General features: G+C 31.9%; 1 protein-coding gene across 3 annotated transcripts in view; it reads right to left on the bottom strand.

The window, feature by feature from the left end:
- LOC117111679 (centrosomal protein of 170 kDa protein B-like) overlaps window positions 1-5,845 on the bottom strand; it is a 29,336-nt gene that overhangs the window by 20,785 nt on the left and 2,706 nt on the right. The window contains exon 2 of one of the 3 annotated variants that reach the window (XM_033254656.1): window positions 1,841-1,933. The exons of the other annotated variants lie outside the window; for them this stretch is intronic. The gene's annotated coding sequence lies outside the window, so the exon portion shown is untranslated. The remainder of the gene's footprint in view (window positions 1-1,840; window positions 1,934-5,845) is intronic. 3 annotated transcript variants of the gene reach the window in all.

Below are 5,845 nucleotides of genomic sequence, written 5' to 3'. Positions count from 1 at the left end.
GTACTGTAGAAATTATCAATGTGACGACCAAGGCTTAATAAACTTTTAACAGCATCGGGAAAAGTACTCACAATTCTTCCACAAGCTCGATCCCATTACCTTTTGTTCACTATTCAAATTATATAATTATTTATGCTTTATTAAATCCCAAAGACAATGAGATAAGATCACCATCTGTCCTATGAATACAGCACTGCTCATCTGCAGTCATCTAGAACATAGAGCTAAGTTGTATAGAGATCAAATTGAACAGTTAACTACAGTATATTAAACAGTACAGTATTTGGTTACAGGATTATAATATTTTAACTAGGCAAGTCATACTGATATAAGATATGTAAATAAGAAAATAGTGATGTTTTGACAATTTAAGAGTACTAGATGAGTTACCTCTGAGTTTAATGCTCTATTAAAAACGCCCTCCCCCTCCCCCTCCCCTCCCCTCCTGTGGTCGAAGATTGATCCAGCTTGTGTAACTGGGATTAAATTCCTTTTTTTCAACATTCATGAGCCCAATCAACCTATCAACACTGACTTCCTTTGTAAACCACAGACAAGGCAGAATAAAAATACATACATTAAAATGGTCATCAAAAAACACAATGAAACAAGAATAGGCCTATGTTAAAAAAAAAAAAGATTAGCATAGCAAACTGGCACATTCCAACCAGCCACTGCAGTTTGAAATGTATTCCTTCCAATGGCAAGCTTGTTAAAACACAATACCTGTCAATGATATGATAATAATTGTTCATTCTACCAATAATCATCCTAATCCGCTTAACAAAATTAGTTGACAAAAATATTGATAAATTCCATAGAAATTCTCTCACAATTACTACAGAAGCATTGAAATGCTAGCGTATAATATCCGAGAGTATATAATAATAATTAATAATAATAATAATTTATATTTCTGTATCGAACTATTAACTAACTAGCTCACGATGCGCAAATTAACGGAAATGCTCTACCCACTCGCAGAAGCCTCGCTTGTCTAAATTCAGTGCTCACAAAGCAAGTGGAACTCTTAGCAGGCATTTCTAATTGCATCATGGTCACCTATTTAACACTGGATTGTTTGAATTGTAATTTTTAAGACCCCAATTAAACAAACATTGAATATGAAAAACATTTTGTCATGTATATTCCAGTGAAAATAACAATAAATTTCGATAACAATAATAATAATTATTATTATACTTATCATTTACAGGTATGTTTTAATGTACAGTATTTATACAGTAGTGCGATATACAATAGACTCTATAAATTGTATCCCTCTTTATATAAAAAATTAATTTAATTCAAATTATCTAAAAATTGACATTTACAAAATAAATATGGAAATACAGTATGTAAATGGTTAAATCCCTTGACTACCTAAGTCCTAAGTATAGTATAACATTTGCCTATACTGTACTTAGACGCCCTTCTTGCTACCACTACCAGTCCTCAATGAATATACTCAAAGATAATGAACATAAAAACTAAAATTTAATTAATGGTTCCATGTAAATCATACGAACTCCATTAATGTATTCAACAAAAAAAATCATTCAAATAACAACATCAACAACTAAAGCATAAAATAGCTGACTGTGTTAGTGAAACAGTGCTCATAATACTTTCACTGTATTCCTTTCGAAATCTTTAAACTGCTCGATTAATTGTTAATACAAATAATTGGACCATTATCTGAATACTGAGATATCAGAATAATAGAGAAGATTGACCTCAATCATCTGAGTCAATGACCCACTTCACAGACATCAACAATTTCCTTGATAACAATTTATTTATCAAATGAAAATCCAAGATATTCTAGGCTTAGACTTACCATTGATTTGGATCGTCTACCATGAAGTGTAGCCAACAAAAACGAACAGGCCAGGGTTTTGCAGCTGTCAACAAGATGTGAAGACAGTAGAGCCTATACGAAAAACAGTATTTTGTGGTCTACTGTAGCTACTGTATGACTCAGTGTAGGCTATACTACAGTACTACTGTACCATACACATTGCTTTCCCAGGGAAGGTTACACACACGACAATCCTGCCGTGTTGTCACTCGATGATGATGTCATCAGATATTTTTAGCAACAGAGCTCAGCATGGTATCTCTAACTCATTAATAATCTGTGTAAGGTGTTGATTATTTATCAGCAGGCAACTATGTACTTGTACTTCGCAGCTGAAAATTAAAAGCTTTTAAAGCTTAGAGTTGCCTTCCATAAAAGAAAGTGAATTCTTGAGGATGTTGTATTTAAATAAAAAGGATAATGGTCTTAATTCACTGATGCATGAACAATAGTGTATTTACAAGGTGCCTGTCATAAATCACCAATGGCGACAGACTAATGCTGCCTAGGTAACATATTAGACATCAATACACAGCAAAAGCCAAATGGATATATTTTTTTTTATGATCCTTTGTTCAACTTTGTGAAAGGAATGAGTTTTGCTATTTGAGAGTGTTCATAAACTTGCTAGATTCCTTGTTATCAATTAATTTTATGTTACCGTATAATTTTGCTTATAAGACAAGGCTTAAAATAGCAAATTACGAATGAAAAACAGGGGGTCTTACATGCGCAACACATACAAATTTTTGATTTTTAAATCAAGTTCGTTTCATGTGTGGCTCATCTGTAACACACAAATTTACTTCTGAAATAAAGCTAATATTAAACTGTATGAATGAATGCAATTTTAAATGCGGGGAAATAAGATTTTGATAAACATTTAACAGCTCATAAAATGGTAAAATTTGGAAATTAGCCCTATATTTGGCTCCAGTTTTAGTCATGTAGATGCCGTATCAATCAAGACTAAAGACCATAAAGAGCAGATAAAAGTAGGAATTTTATGGTGAAACAGAGGGCTGTCTTATACTGTACGTCCAACAGACAAAAATTGTCCAAAAAATCCTTTCAAACTCCGGGGTCGTATTATATGCTGATGAGAATAACACTACTGTTTATCTGCTACAGGTACAGCTCACAAATTTAAATAGTTATCAATCGATGAATTGAAGAAAAAACTCACCATTAATATTAATTATTATAATTACAGGTTATTTAGTATTTTGTTTATTATTTTTGATTGTTAAGGATACCGACTCATTACACAAATATACTCGGGATCACTGTCACATCAAATGATAGGCCCTATGGAACTTTAAAAAAAACATAAATTATTATTCAAATAATGTTCAAGAGCACAGATGTCATCATTTGAATGAAAGGTATTTATGGAGTGTGAAAGGAAGTCAAAATGACCACCAAAGAAAATCAACTGAATGAAATTATGAGTTTAAGTTTTTAAAAATATGGATTAACAAAAAATAATGTATTAAAAAAAATAATACAAAAAAATGAACAATTTTAAAAAGTAGGTTAAAGAAGGAAACCAGTTCAATCATTTATCAATAATGAGATTCTAAGCATACACCTCTGAGAGAAGAAACATTGGCCTACTTGCATGCAGCAAGTCATAAGAAACACAGTGAAAATGAACATAAGATACATTACATAGACTCTTCCTGCATGCTAATCATGCTATCGTCAGACAAAACGTTGAAATAAAAATTATAATTATGTCATCAAGTTTATACAGACAGACAGCAATCTATACAACGTCTACGGCTGGTCTACTAAATTTATGAATCATGAAGTTCTTTATCCAGCAGGCTAATTATGGCCTGCCAGCAAGCTCGTTAATATTCAAGTATTTTCATTAATAGAGAAAATGTCTAGAATTAGCATTAGAAAAAATGTTAAAGTGAGAAATGAGGGATAAAGTTTAAGAGGAAAACATGAAACAACCAGTAAACAAAATCACAGGACTATCCTTCTGATCAGCTGAACTTCCTCGAATACAAAATTGCATTGAAAAATTGTTCAACTCTTCACATGCAATAAGATAGAATAATATCGACTTAGAAATTATTCGAGTTAGGAAAGTTGACTTACTGTATAAGCAATCTTTACTGTGTATCAATATGTACAGCTTGGCTATAATTTGTGGGATTTGTTTGTCTGTATCATGAATATCTTAGATAATCTATGTATACTCCTTAAAATTTGATTTATTGATTGAATAATTGATTGATACACTAGGCAGGAAACTATTTGGTTACCTTAAGTTACTAAAACAATCTTGATGTCGCCACTGGTTTCCATAAACATTAGTTTACTGCACAAACTCCATGCAGACTTGGAATACCCCTTATGAAACTCACCCACACTTTACATTACAGTGCAAATAGAACCAATAAGCAATCATTAATCAATATGTCAGTGAAATTCCTGATTTAAAAGGTCAAGGGTTGTGATGTGACTGTCGGCCCAGGCGCCTACCAAGCAATTCCTACTTCAATCAAGCAGGGAAACAACTCATTAACTTTATCAAGGTACTGTAGGCCTACTGAGGGTCTAACCTCAGGTCAAGGTTACTCTGGGACATTTTGATGTTCCAAGGCAATTTATATTGTTATTCTTTTTACAGTACCGTAAATGTTTCATTATAATAATAATACTGTATGTGCAAATTAAATAGGTTTGTCATAGTCAGATTAATAAATTACTTCACTAAAACTGTTTTTCTTTTAATTACTTTTGGAATGTGGAATTAGAATAGACCTACTATAGTATGCTTGTTTTGAACAATTCAAACTAAGTGAATGTTTGATTTTTTTGACTGTCAATGTCTTTAGAAAATCTTTAAACAAATCTGTACTAATTAATCAATGACAACTTCAGCATGAAGCAGAGGTGGATTTAAAAACTTCTCCAAGTCTTTCATATTTTTACTTGATTTTACCTCCCTTTTTCCAAGTTGATGTTTTTACTCCTGATTTAGCGTTCTAAGTGTGCCATAAATCTTGTATTTATCAATTATCGTATTTATATATGAGAGTTTATACAGTATGTATTTTTTATGTTAATACAGTATGATGTTTTTTGTCCAGGGCGTTTTCCCTTAGTTTGGACCTTGAGTCTGTGGAACCTACTGTATCCTTTTGCTTACTTTTTTTATTTGTGTCTGATGTTTTTGTAAGTGCCAATAAAATTGAATAAAGAAAAAAAAAAAAAAAGAAAAAAAAAAAAAAAAAAAAAAAAAAAAAAAAATTATGATTATACATATCAACCGCTTCCAATTAAAACAACTTAGTTGGGATTACCTGCATCACTTACAGTAATCCGGAAACTTGGATTAGCATCTAAGCCCCTTGTATCTTGATCCTACACAACTCAGCAAGTTGTGGAGATATTATCTTTTCTCTAGTAGTAGGTGAGTAAGATGTGTTCATTAACATGTTATGAGCACAAACTGACCACTGAGAACACATGACATTAAACAACATACAGTAAATCCAGAGCATATTAATACTGTACCTTCTTCTTCATATAGGTACAAAAAAACTTATTCTTCTTTGTCTATCTGTGCCATCCGATAACTTTTGTGAAATACAAGGAGAGTAATAAAATGAAGAATTCGTCTAGGAATCATCCTAAACCATGTGCATTACAATGGCATGTCGCTAAACCTCGAGAGAATGATGACCCTGTAACGTCATTACAAATCACAATGGGATATTATGTAACTGAGTATGCTAAATCAGTTCTCAAATTATATAAAATTTAAACAATTAAATTAACAACTACAAATAATATAGAAACAAATGTATAAATTGGATATTCATTCATTTAGCATATGGTATACAGTATTTTAAATTTAATTCTAAAATATTGGTTACTCTGTACATTGTCTTTGTCGTGGTACATGGTCACAAGTCCCACTAGGGGACCATTACTGCCAGGAGATTGCAACTTGCAAGACTG

Source organism: Anneissia japonica, unplaced genomic scaffold, assembly GCF_011630105.1.
Source record: "Anneissia japonica isolate Jap-2015-1 unplaced genomic scaffold, ASM1163010v1 scaffold287923_len1623670_cov205, whole genome shotgun sequence".
In the NCBI taxonomy this organism is placed as follows: domain Eukaryota; kingdom Metazoa; phylum Echinodermata; class Crinoidea; order Comatulida; family Comatulidae; genus Anneissia; species Anneissia japonica.
Note: the sequence above shows the minus strand (reverse complement) of the source record. Positions and strands in the feature narration are given on the sequence as shown.